The sequence below is a fragment of the Chenopodium album genome, chromosome 5, assembly GCF_948465745.1.
Source record: "Chenopodium album chromosome 5, dcCheAlbu1.1, whole genome shotgun sequence".
In the NCBI taxonomy this organism is placed as follows: Eukaryota; Viridiplantae; Streptophyta; class Magnoliopsida; order Caryophyllales; family Amaranthaceae; genus Chenopodium; species Chenopodium album.
Genome location: NC_137838.1, coordinates 21,157,594 through 21,172,542, shown reverse-complemented (window position 1 = coordinate 21,172,542; position 14,949 = coordinate 21,157,594). Strand labels below are relative to the sequence as shown.

Here is a 14,949-nt window from a genome sequence, read left to right as displayed (position 1 = left end):
TCTCTCCTATTTACACACTTAATTATTATTACTATTATTATTATTATTATTATTATTATTATTAATCAAACAAAAATATGTCAACTAATACATTTTCACATTAATATAAAAGATTAGTAAAATACGAAATACATGAATTAAAAGACATAAATTAAAAATATGAAATATGCGGATGAAAATAATCAACGAAAATAACACACATAATTTAAAACTATTAAAATGCTAAATTTCAACCGAGCTCCTTGACCTTGCCCATAAATGCTCAACCAAGTCGTTCTTTAATGTCTTATGAACTTGTCTATCGCGAATCTCCCCTCTTGAAGCTATCAATCTACTAAAATTATCAGAATCATACTACCCAGGAGTTACGGTAAATGTTGTTGCATTTCTGGTTGAGGACGACCCTGGCATATTTTCAGGCTGTTCTTGAGCGAATTCAAGTGGATCTTTATAGTTTAAATATGTATCACGCTCGTCTTCAACTATCATGTTGTGGATGATGATGCAAGTCATCATGATTTTCCACATCAACTCTACACTCCATGCCAAAGCAAGTTTCCTAATTATTGCAAACCGAGCTTGTAACACACTAAATGCAAGCTCAACATCCTTTCTAGTACTCTCTTGACGTGTAGTGAACAATTTATACTTTAAGGTTTGTGGGACTGCAATAGCGTCTATGAATGTCGACCATTTTGGATAAACCCATCTGTGAGATAATATCCTTTGTTGTAATTATTTCTGTTAACAGTGAACAGAACTTGTGGAGCACGATTATTTATTATATCATCAAACACCGGAAAACGCTGAAGTACATTAATGTCGTTGCAGGATCCAGGCGTGCCAAATCCATAAATCCCTGGAAGCAATGGCTTCTAAAATAACAGTTGTCGTTTTAGATCTTCCTTGATACATTCCTTTCCATCCAGCTGGACAATTTTTCCAGACCCAATGCATGCAATCAATGCTGCCCAACATGCCAAGGAAACCTCTATCCTCCCCTTCTCTAAGGAGGCGTTGGATATCTTCCAATGTTGGCTTGCAAAGGTACGTACTCAGTTGCAAATTGAGCAAGTACTCCGTCGACAAACTGTGCAAGACATTCTCTAGCAGTGCTTTCACCGAGCTTCAGATACTCATCTACTTGATCAGCAGAACAACCATAAGCTAACATACGTATGGTTGCTGTGCATTTCTAAAGGGGTGAAGCACCAAGACACATGGTAGCATCTAGGTGTTGTTGGAAGTAACGGTTAGTTGCACTTAATGTGTTGACGATGCGAAGGAAAAGGGGTCTTCGCATACAAAACCTCCTTCAAAATGTGGTTTCATCCTGGTTGGTCACTAAAATAATCTGAAACTAAATTGTCGTAAGCTGCTTCACGATTTCTCAGCACGATTATTATTTGTTTTCTTTGACGTTTATGTTCATTTTGTTATACTGAATTGTTTACAGCTACAAGTACTGCATTTTGCATTACTTGTAATCGATGACTCTCGTTGATAAAATTCATGACCATTTGATCATAGATATCATAAGTTGAACTTGAAGACGAAGAAGAAGAACTTGAAGAGTTTGAATCGAAATTCATATTATGTTTATTACCAAACAATATTTGAAATAGAAGGTTTTGGTTTTTTTTTTTTTTTCAAATGCTAAAGGGAAAATAAGGTTGATATTGATAGATGTAATGTTATTGGGAGTAATATTATGAATTTTATAGATAAAAATAGGATAAGGTTAGTCAGATGATAAGATTTCTCCCAAGGATATGTGATCATAAAACAAAGGATGTCAGAAGATAAGATTTTGGTTAGATGAAATGTCATAGGAGCAATCTGATAAATTATCTAGACAAAAAACGATAAGGTTAGTCAGAAAATTAGATTTCAGATGATGATATGTGGTCATAAAACAAAGGATGTCAGAAGATAAGATTTTGGTTAGATGAAATGTCATGGGTAGCAATCTTATACATTATCACAATAATATAAAGTAACATTAACAGACTTGAACTCAATTTAGTAAACATAAAGTTCATATTAATATATAGAAATTACATTCATATTAAAAAAGGTACATTAACAATAATTCTGCAAAGTTACAATAATAATAAAACATACAACTCATAATTGTAATAACAAATCATGATTACTCGGTACAATCAGGTAATTAAATCAAATAAAAAATCTACTACTTAATTCATCTCTAAGTTTCTTATACATTTCTAATTCAAATTCATCAAGAACGGGCTTCTGTATTAATCTTTTTAACATTCTAAACTTCATGGCATCGTCCTTTTGCCTTTTCTTTTCTTCAACTTGTGCTTTTTTAATTTCATCTCTTTCCTTCAACTGATCCAGAAGTAGCCCACCCAAATCATTCAACTTATCACCAACTTCATTAAAATTTGTGTTTAATGCTTCAAGATTTATACTTGAAGTTGAAGTAGTAGATGTTTTACCTTTCATCTTTGTTTGTTTCATGACAGCTGGTCTTTTACCTCTTCCTCCAACCTCGGATGGTGAATCAGGTTGTGATCTTTTACTGCTCCCCCCACTTTTCGGTTGACGTTTGTTGGCCACTGGGTAACATAGTCAATTGATCTTTGGCCAAAGATGGATCCCATTTCGGAAATTTTCTCAAGTCCTCAAAACAGTGCAATAAACAAAAAATCTTGTTGTTAGTTGCATAGTAATCTTTGTGAGCAAATTTCTCAAAATTTTGCTTGGACTCACCACTACCCTTGGTTCGATAATGATAACCATATGCATCTACCCATTTGCTACAATGTAAATTGATATGATCCCAACGATTTTGCATAGATTTAATGTTTCTTACCTTTATTTCATCGGGGTTTTCTATTCTAGAACGTTCATAGCGGTTATAGATTTCAACCCATAACCCACTTCTCTTTGTCTTGGTTCCTCTCACTACGTCACCCCCTTCGTTTATGTAGGCCGATACAAGTGCTTTGTCTTCAGCTATGCTCAATGATTGGTTTTTCCTTTGTCCGGTGGTGTTGATATTTTGTTCGGAAACAATTTCGACATCAACATCTTTAATCTCTTCTAGATGTTGCGCCCCCACTAATTGTTCCACATGTTCATCACCACTCTCCTCTATTGGAGTTGCATTGCTACCACCAAAACCTCCCGGTGATTGATCCATGTTCTGAGTGAAATGTTCAGAAATGGGAAAACCCACCATATTACCAAGAGATTGTTGAGATAACGAGCTACTTTGAGGAAAAGGGAAAGGAGGTTGACATTGTGGAATATTATTGACATTTATTGGTCTTGATTGACTATTAAACCATTGCAAAGCAGCTTGAAAAATCGGATTACTCAATAAATTTGGGTCAAAAGGAGGATTATTTTGATTATATTGAAAGTTTGGATTATTTGGAAAATTCGTATTATTCTCGTAATTTGAATTATTACGATCCATATGAAGGGTATTTGAAATTGGAAGTGAAATTTGTGGAAAAAAAATTTGTTTGAGTAATATTAGATGTTTTCGACAATAGATGAGATTAATGGGGAAAAATGCAAAAAATGCAAAAAATGATATTAGATTTTTTTTTAATTTTTTTTAAAAGGAATTTTTTTTTTTAAAGTACAAAAAAGGATGGCTAAGAGCATTATTATTGTTGGGGATGTTTTCATCCTTTCCCATTTTCTCTCTCCTTTCCTACACTTGACACATCACCTTCTCTTTCCTTCATATCACTTCCCACTATCTCCATCCTTTTACTCATTCTTTCCCTCAAAATTTCCCTAACATCAATTAGTATCCTTTCCCACTTTCTCTCTGCTACTTACATATACCCCACCATTTATTCCCTTTTCAATTTACATATATTTATTAATATACTTAATTATTATTAATGTTGTAAATGTTGTCAATAATAATTAATAACCGACACATTAATTAAACGAGACGAATTTAAAAACATAAAATTCATTGATTAAAAACATGAAATACATTGATTAAACGACACGAATAAAAAAACATGAATCACGTTGATTAAAATAGCAACGAAAATAACAAACATAATTTTAAAAATTACTGAAATATTAATTTTCATCCGACCTCCTAGACCTTGCCCATAAATGCTCAATCAAATCGTTCTTCAAAGCCATATGGACGTCTCTATCACGAATCTCCTCTCTCGAAGCTATCAATCTACCGAAATTATCTGGAAGTTTGAATTACTTGGAAAATTCAGGTTACGACCATAATTAGAATTATTATGATCCATATTGAAGAATTTTCGAAATTGAAAGTGAAATGGAGAAAAATATGGAAATTATATGATTTTGTGTTTGAGAGTATTGTAGAAGTGAAACTGAAACTTTGTGAAAATATGTCAAATTTGTACTCATTTTATAGAGAAAAAAAATTTTATGACCGTTGGTGTTTTCGTATTTTCAAAATAAGTTACCGTTTGCAAATTATAGCCGTTATACGATTTTGGAGCAACAAAAATAGTAAACAAATAATTACTTGACAAGTGTCAAGATTGTGTGGGATGTATATCGTGAAATATAGTCGTTGTACTGCTGCTTTGTTAATTCTTGCATGTTGCATGGCGCATGGGCCGAGTAAGTCATTCCTTTCCATAGAAAGGAAACTCCAATTTTCTTTCCCTAAAAGTAACCTTTCCCAAGTACCAGCATTGACAAGGAAACTAAAAGGAGACTAAAAAGCATGGGAAAGGAATGAGAAAGTATCCGATGTTGGTGTTCTAAAAGGAGAGTAATCCTCTCCATTGCTGATGCTCTTATATACTCTACTATGGATCATGGTACACTTTATATCATTTTGCTTAAATGTTGTGTTATTTTGTTAAAATAATATTTTATTTTTTGAAACATGTTATTTATTTATTTACTTCAACCTCAACTCATGCATTTTTAATTTACATAAAAGGGTTTTTTTGTCCAAAATTGCCTTTATTTGACAACTTTTTGTCCATAACTAACTTATAATTTTTTTTTGTCCATAACTACCTTCAAAAGATGTTTTCTTTGTTGACCACTACCTAAATTTTTTTTTTCACACATTGACCTTATTTTTCAGGTCACTTAAGTCATGTGCAAGGCACATGTTTTGTTCTTTTACGATTTTGTTTAATTTTTCCCCATTTTTATTCATTTTCTCTCTCTTCTTATTTTGCCCATATCATCTCTTTCACTTTCTTCTCTATATTATCATACCCGAAAAATTCAGAGTGTAACAAACACCATGAAAGGACACTAGTGATCAATTGATGATGGGTTTGAAATTCAAAGTAGTGCAAAAAACAATTTCACATATATTACGATTCGTCCCCGTCAAACCCACGTTATCGTTGTTGCGGTACGTTGTGAGGGACTCCACCAAACTCGAACACTTCGTCCATCGTCTTTACGAAATTTAAGTAACAATTCGAACCGAATTTTGTGAATTTTCGAAATTTTGGTAATTTTATCAATTTTTGAAATTTTGTGAACCAAAGACTCAAACACTTCCTATTGACATTTAGGTTTTACAAAAGAAAAAAAAAAGTTAAAATTATTAAACATAACTCATTCAAGTGAACCAAATATTCTGCTAAAAGATAAACGTCTAACAATTATCAACTAGTGTGTAGCCCGGGCGTTGCGCCGGTTGCTACTTTAATAGACCTTGTCATTATCGATTATATACATTTATTTTCTTGTTTATAACATAGCTTATGATTGGCTTAGATGGTTAAGTAACTATCTTTCTTATAAAATGTTGGGTGTTCAAATCCCTTTATCATCATTTTTTTATATGAAGCAATATTCTAGTTGATTGAGTAGTGATGATGTGGCATAATGAGAAATGGAGTAGGTGACGTGGCGTGGTCTACGTGGCACAGAGACGTTCTTAGTAACGCCTTTTAATAGATTAGTATAGATTGTAAATTTCAAAGAAAACCCACCAAATTTAAGAGAGAGAAAATAAAATAAAACCCACCAAATTAAAAGAAGAAAAAAAATCAGGAAACCTACTAAATCGAAGAGAGAGAAATACCATTTTGTTGAAAATGAGTTATAACAATTGGGGTTTTAGGGGGCATTGATGTTTTCGTGCGATTAACTTTAAAAAATAAATGCAAACAATATTAATTGATGTAGTGTGGGTTTTTAGGGGGGATATGAGTTGAGATTTGAGAAATGGAGTATCTGATTTGTGGAAGAGAGAGAAAAGGGAAAAAAATGGGAGAAAGTTAAACAAAATCATAAAAAAATAAAAACATGTGCCCTGCACATGACTTTAAGTGACCTGAAAAATAAGGTCAATGTCTGACAAAAAAAATTAGGTAGTGGTCAACAAAGAGAACATCTTTTGAAGGTAGTTATAGGCAAAAAAAATTTATAAGGTAGTTATGGACAAAAAGTTGTCAAATAAAGGCAGTTTTGGACAAAAAATTCTACATAAAATAACAAGTACTTATTTAAAAATAACATGTAAATAAATTGAAATAATAATTTCACATCAAAATAATATTAACAACGTTATGTTTTAAGAGAATTGAACACTTCAGGAGGTACTAAATTTCTGAACATGAACACATTTGAACCCTTAAATGGCTTCAAATCAATTGATTTATAAGAAACCTAGAAAATTGGAAGAAGAAAAGAGGAGAGAGAAAGTGTCTTTGATTTAGAGTTGGAGTAGTGAGAGGAAGAGAGTGAGAGTGAGAGTGAGAGATTGATTTCTGGAAAATTGGAAGAAGAAATGAAAAAAAAGTGTGTGATTTTGAGTTGGAGTAGCTGAGAGAGAGTGATAGAAAGTGAGTGTGGGAGGAAGATAACTGAGAAAAGGGGTGAAATAACATACATTTATTTTAAAATAACATATACAGTATATAAATTGAAATAATAAGAAGTTAACATTAAAATAACATGATTTTTATAAACCTGGAGTACCGTGTGCATGGTACTCCAGGAGTAAAATAGAAATTCCGAATAAATTTAGTGAATAGATAAAATAAAACTTTGTCTGTTAGAAAATAAGGTGAATGCCAAATTACCAATTATTAATTTGATTTTACAATGTTCATATAAGTCCAAAGACTTGTGAACTTATATGGCAATATATGAGTATAATTGTAATCTTAGTATAGGACTTTTTGTTTTTTTAAGTGTTATAGTTTGACTGGTACATAGTTTTAGGCAATTTAATTGACTCAAATAAAAATAAGAGGTAAGTGGGGTAGTTGGAGTATTAAAAAATTGTAAAAGAAAGATAGTGGAGCTAATAATTTATTGAAAAGTGATGAATGGGGGAGGAAATATATAATAAAAAAGTAGTAGTGAGTTTGGGTGGGGACCATGAGAGGAGAGAGATATAATATTTTAATGTAGTTTTTTTGCCAAAAAAGGAAGTGTAACACTTAAAAAAACACGGCCGGAAATGAGAAGTGTAACACTTAAAAAAACACGGAGGGAGTATATATATGTAGGATGTCATGCAAACAAATATTACGATGCAATACTACTACACTAGAGTTTCACTCATCCTCTTTACACTAGAGTTTCACTCATCCCCTTTTACTTATTCTTTACTTCTCCTTTCACTGATTAAAAAACTTTCTTTCGATAAACATTTAACACGTTATCAGCACGAGTTTCCAGTCGGGTATATTTATACCTACTTCCAAAAATCTATAATAAGTAATACTATCTACTTCTAAAATGTTTTGAGGATTATGCTCTATAGTTGCGCATATTTGGGATCCTCTATACCAGAAACTCAAACATTTATTGTATTATATACCTCAAAAACAACGGTGAAAAACAATTCTCTTACTTGTAAAATCATCCTCTTTGTTTTATTCATGTTGTTATATTGTTTTTTTTGTTTGATTTATGCATGTTACATGCTCATCTTTTACGTAAAGTATTAATTTTTAGTTATTATAATTGCTTAGTAGTAATTCCGTCGAAAAAGCATCTGATAATATTTTAAAAAAATCGTATAAAAAGCTAATTAAAACCCTAAAAACGCACTCCCCTCTCTCTCTTCTTTCAGTTTCCTTTCTCCTTCTCCTCTCTCCAGCCGCACACCCTCTCTCTCTTCTTTCTTCATCTACCTTCTTTCTACATCTCTCCTCTCTTGCTACTCCCTCTCTTCTCTTTATCTCTCCTCCATTGTTGAATTCCGAAGCTAGCCCACGAAGAAGCACCCCGATGTATTTCCCGACCAAGTTCCCGGCATGTTGTGGTTTTAAGGTCAAGTTCGACCATGGAAATGCTAGATCTAGCGTTTCCATGGTCGAATTTGGCCTTATTTAACCAATTTTAAGACCAATTTCAAGACTTTGAATTGTTGTGGTAAGTTTTTTTGTCTGAATTTCAACTTATTTTGTTCTGTTTTTATTTTTTTTTCGGGTTTCAAGTTTACTAGATCGAAAATACGTGGTTATGGTGGCTGTTGAAGTTCGGGTTTAGGGTGTTGGGATTATAATTTTTTTTCTTCTTTTTTTTTGTTAATTTTTTCGGTTTTCGCGGTTGTCTGATGTTGGGTTTCGGCGGTGGTTTTAGGTGGGTGGTGGCGGTGGTCTGTTTTCATTTTTTGTTAATTTTTTTTCGCCGTGTTTTCATTTTTTGTTCTGTTTTCATTTTTTTTTTTGGGTTTTAAGTTTTCATTTTAATTTTTTTTCTTTGTTTTTTGCTAATTTTTTCGGGTTTGGTGGTAGATCTGGTGGTTGTGGGTGGGATGGTAGATCTGGTGGTTGTGGGTGGGGGGGTGGTTCGGGGCTGCTGATACGAGTTAGGGGCTGGTGGTTGTGGCAGTGTCTGATGTTGGGTTTTTTGGTGGTTGGAGGTGGTGATACGCCGTCCCGATGGTGGCGCGGCGTATTTTTTTTTTAAATTTCAGAAAAGCAATTCCGATGGAATTTCCGTCGGAAATTTCCGACGAAATTGAATCCGTCGGAATTTTCCGACGGATTGTTGCAGTGCCTGAAAATACTATTCCGACGGAATTTTCGTCGGAAAAGTTCATTTTTCCTACAACTGCTTTTCCGACAACTGCTTTTCCGACAACCTTTTCCGACGGAATTCCGCCGGAAACCCTATTTTCGACGGATTTCAGGGTGTTCCGTCGGAATTCAGCCTATTTCTAGTAGTGATTATTAACTAAATTGACAAAAAGATGCAGCCTTTTTATACTTATTAATTTTCTTACTTTTACATACTTTTGTGTTTCTTTCTGTTTTCGAACGCATGATCTTTTTTAGATATTAGGGCTCTCGGACCACTATGGCTTGCATTCCTAGTGTGATAACCTTTTACAATTATAAATATATATTTGGACCATTAGTTTTTCCAGTACATTATACTATTATTTGATATTTTTACAGTTGTATAGAATAGTAACGGATAAACCTACCTTTATAAAAGGCAGATTTATCTGTTACCCCTTCCTACGTTTTTATCCAAAAATCACCTAAAAATTTTTCACCCCCTTCTTCTCTGATATGTTCCCCGACGACGGCACCCAAAACACCCACACCTTCACTTTTGAGGAAGATTTAATGAATATAAAACAATATTTCCTTCTAATTAAGGTGCTTGTAGTTTTATTATTAGCAATATTAATTTTTGTCATTATGTATAAGTAAAACTCACTTATTTTTTCGTTTTAGTATATGAAAAGCTTGTTTTTTGTTTTATTATGTTGTCTTGTTGTTATTAATCATCATTTGATAATATTAATGTTATCATTATAATTATTGTTACAATTGTTATTGTTGTCGTTTTGCTTTTTTTTTTTTTTTTTTTTTTTGCATCTAACATGATTAATTTTTGCTTAATCATATAATTACTCACAATAATAAACCAAGGGGGAGAAAAGAACTATATTATTTATGGTTTATTATTGTTATATTTAATTATTACTTATTTTATTAACCTAACTATAATTATGGAAGGACTAAACATATGTGTTGTACATAAAATTTATTATTATAAACTAATCTATATATTATACTAAAAGACAAGCGCTTCAATGTGAGGATGACAAATGTCACTCTCTCATTGGCTTATCTTTTGTATAAAATATATCTATATAATTACTGTTTACATATTCAAGCATAGTTATTTTTGTTAAACTTCAAACAATAAAAGCAAGTTTCTATACATGCATAAGATTTTCATGATTTCCTAACATAAATATTGATTTAATTTTTTGTAAAAGTTTTGTGTAGAACGGACTCACGTGAGTCCAGTCATACAAACAGAAAAAAAAATTGAGGTCATAAATTAGATAATAATAGTCAGATATTAGATTATAATGGTCAGAAATTAAATTATAATGGTCAGTTATTAAATTATAAATATTAGATACCATATTATAAATTTATAATTGTCAGAAAATATGTTGTAAATATAAGAAAATAGGTTAAATATATCAGAAATTAGAGTATAATGGTCAGGTATTAAAACCCCTCCTTCCTTCTTCTCTTTCTCTGTCCTCAACAACCACCATCTTTCTCATCTTTCTCCGCAACTCACATTATTAGTTGCTGAAATCATGTAATTTGAATCGATTAGTATTTTTTTGATTAGAGAAAGCGAAGAAGGAAGCGACAAAAGCAGGTGGTTGACGCTGTTAATGGCGGAGTTCAAGAAACATTTCTACATCAAAAGCAAATCGAGCTCGAAATTCAAGCTATTACTCAATTGTTTTACTCATCAATGGCAGAGTTCAATGGCGGAGTTCGAAATTCGAGCTGTTAATGGCGGAGTTCAATGTTTTACTCATCAATGGTTTTACTCGAAATTCGAGCTTTTACTACATTAACAGAAGGTTAATGGCGGACTTCAATGTTTTACTCATCAATGGCTTGTTGCTTAGCTTCTCGATCTCTTAATGCCGCAATTAAAATTAAGGTCTGGGTTTGGGCTCTTTGGTCGGTGGTGGTGGACTCACGTGAAACAGACTCATACAAAACCTTCTGTAATTTTTTATAATAAATATATACTTTCCAATACTACAAATAATCCATAAAATCTTTCCAATCTTTATTTATAGTTAAGTTAAAGAATAATAACTAATTTGAAGCAATATGATTAAAGTGACATAATTAAGAAAACAAATATTTCGTATTTTGAAAGGCTAATATTGTTTTTTTTTATGAAAATTAAATAAAATCGATAATATTTAGTTTGACGTCAATTATGAAATCAATACAAACATTTAAAAAAAAAATCAGATGTACAATAAAATATTGTGCACCTATTATAAAAGCTACCCTGTAATGAATAGAAAGTGATTTATGCTTTACTGATAAAAGTTACCCAGAATAGTCTACAAGTTATCCTAAATTCAATTCAAGTAATCGGATGAATACAAAAGTTTTTGATAAAGATACAAAATAGTGTAAAAATTAATTTTATCGTTTGTTGTACTCCTTGACAAATACTGAATGCTGAGCCGAAATGTTGTCTTGGAAAAAAAATACATAATCTTGAACATAAATTTAATTTTAATCGGTCTTTCATTTTCTATACAATGTTTTTTACAATGACCTTTTGTTTTTGTTGCAAAAAAAAAAAAAAAAAACTGAACCAATAACCAATCTAAACAAGAAGAATAAATGTTAAATTGAATTAGACAATTGACGGAAAAGGGATAGATATAAAATGTATTATATATAACTATTAATCATGTTTTAAATTGTAATATTCGTATTAACAATGCTATTACTTATGAATTTTTTTTTAGAAAAACTAACATTTTGATTTAAAAATCGTGCATTGCTCATGTACTATACTAGATATACAACAATCACGTGCAATAATTTATGTTGTTTTATACATAATAATACTTTTAACTATAATAGTATGTGTATATAATATAATATTTTTTATAATATAAAAAAATATATGTATATAATATAATATTTTATAACACGTGTCCTCCATATCAAGTGTAGTCCCAATCACCACTACACCAATTGGTTGTTGGTGTAGTGGTGATTGAGACTACACTTGGTAGGGAGGACCTGTGTGCTCCCCTGCAACAACAATCGGAAGGGGAGTGGAACCTAATAACCTAGAACTGATCCTCAAATCTGGATTAGCCCAAAGGGTGAATCGGATTGAACATCCAACACTCAATGCATATATGACGGGAATTAACTTATCCTTTATCTATCTTATACAAAACTCCAAAAAAGTCTATTTTTTTTTTAATTTTATCGTTTGTTGTTCTCCTTGACAAATACTGAATGCTAAGCCGAAATGTTGTCTTATGTTGTCTTGGAAAAAAAATACATAATCTTGAACATAAATTTAATTTTAATCGGTCTTTCATTTTCTACACAATGTTTTTTACAATGACCTTTTGTTTTTGTTGCAAAAAAAAAAAAAAAAAAAAAAAAAAAAAAAAAAAAAACTGAACCAATAACCAATCTAAACAAGAAGAATAAATGTTAAATTGAATTAGACAATTGACGGAAAAGGGATAGATATAAAATGTATTATATATAACTATTAATCATGTTTTAAATTGTAATATTCGTATTAACAATGCTATTACTTATGAATTTTTTTTTAGAAAAACTAACATTTTGATTCAAAAATCGTGCATTGCTCATGTACTATACTAGATATACAACAATCACGTGCAATAATTTATGTTGTTTTATACATAATAATACTTTTAACTATAATAGTATGTGTATATAATATAATATTTTTTATAATATAAAAAAATATATGTATATAATATAATATTTTATAACACGTGTCCTCCATATCAAGTGTAGTCCCAATCACCACTACACCAATTGGTTGTTGGTGTAGTGGTGATTGAGACTACACTTGGTAGGGAGGACCTGTGTGCTCCCCTGCAACAACAATCGGAAGGGGAGTGGAACCTAATAACCTATAACTGATCCTCAAATCTGGATTAGCCCAAAGGGTGAACCGGATTGAACATCCAACACTCAATGCATATATGACGGGAATTAACTTATCCTTTATCTATCTTATACAAAACTCCAAAAAAGTCTAATTTTTTTTTAATTTTATCGTTTGTTGTACTCCTTGACAAATACTGAATGCTAAGCCGAAATGTTGTCTTATGTTGTCTTGGAAAAAAAATACATAATCTTGAACATAAATTTAATTTTAATCGGTCTTTCATTTTCTATACAATGTTTTTTACAATGACCTTTTGTTTTTGTTGCAAAAAAAAAAAAAAAAAAAAAAAAAAAAAAAAAAAACTGAACCAATAACCAATCTAAACAAGAAGAATAAATGTTAAATTGAATTAGACAATTGACGGAAAAGGGATAGATATAAAATGTATTATATATAACTATTAATCATGTTTTAAATTGTAATATTCGTATTAACAATGCTATTACTTATGAATTTTTTTTTAGAAAAACTAACATTTTGATTCAAAAATCGTGCATTGCTCATGTACTATACTAGATATACAACAATCACGTGCAATAATTTATGTTGTTTTATACATAATAATACTTTTAACTATAATAGTATGTGTATATAATATAATATTTTTTATAATATAAAAAAATATATGTATATAATATAATATTTTATAACACGTGTCCTCCATATCAAGTGTAGTCCCAATCACCACTACACCAATTGGTTGTTGGTGTAGTGGTGATTGAGACTACACTTGGTAGGGAGGACCTGTGTGCTCCCCTGCAACAACAATCGGAAGGGGAGTGGAACCTAATAACCTATAACTGATCCTCAAATCTGGATTAGCCCAAAGGGTGAACCGGATTGAACATCCAACACTCAATGCATATATGACGGGAATTAACTTATCCTTTATCTATCTTATACAAAACTCCAAAAAAGTCTAATTTTTTTTTTCAAAATATGATAATAACATTTGTAAATTTTTCTTAATATGAAAGATATAAACCTATCAAAATGTATATATAGTTAAATTGTTTAATAACTTATATCGAATGCGTAGTTTTATTAAAATTATTTGCATGTAATCATTAAATGTGTTGGATGTTGTGTAGCTATGCAATGTCCAAAACTTTAGTTGAGCGACTTTGATTTAGTGATTGTACGGTAAAAAGATATTGACTTCGATCTTGAAACCTAATAGTCTAATAAATTCTAAATAGAAAAATTAAAACAAAAGGAAATGAAAATAGTAAATGGCTTTAAATATTGAAATAAACATAACCTTTTAAATCAATTTAGCGAATTCAAGAGACAATTTTAAGGCATTTAAAATTAAATGGTGGAAAATATATGTAAAAAGAACATTTTTAGATATATAAATGTCCATGCACTATTATAAGAGTTTTGTTAACCTTTTTATAATTAAGTTAGAGATAAATCTTAGTAATATATACTCCGTATATTTTATTTATATAAAACTATTAGTATCCATACCTATATACAAAGTAAAGTAAATGGCTTTAAATATTGAAATAAACATAACCTTTTAAATCAATTTAGCGAATTCAAGAGACAATTTTAAGGAATTTAAAATTAAATGGGGGAAAATATATGTAAAAAGAATATTTTTAGATATATAAATGTCCATGCACTATTATAAGAGTTTTGTTAACCTTTTTATAATTAAGTTAAGGATAAATCTTAGTAATATATACTCCCTATATTTTATTTATATAAAACTATCAGTATCCATACCTATATACATGGTATTTGTGTCGTATACTATATTTAGTCAGCTGTTGGTTATATATATGACTATTATATAATATATAGTTTTTGGCACAATGCTTAACTTAGAAAAATATATGTTCTGGTAGGTCAAATATAAGGTTATTATTGTGTCTATAGATTTAATGAGTGCGACGGGTAAATAAAACATGTATATATTAGATTGATTGTAGCTACTGATGCGGATGGTATGATAAGAAAATTTTAGTTTTTTCTCAACGAGAGATATAA

At 30.8% G+C, this 14,949-nt stretch overlaps 1 protein-coding gene across 1 annotated transcript in view; it reads right to left on the bottom strand.

Annotated features, from left to right (window-relative positions):
• The window catches only part of LOC145632018 (clp protease adapter protein ClpF, chloroplastic-like), a 111,542-nt gene that overhangs the window by 26,657 nt on the left and 69,936 nt on the right, over positions 1–14,949 (bottom strand). The gene's annotated exons all lie outside the window — the stretch shown is intronic.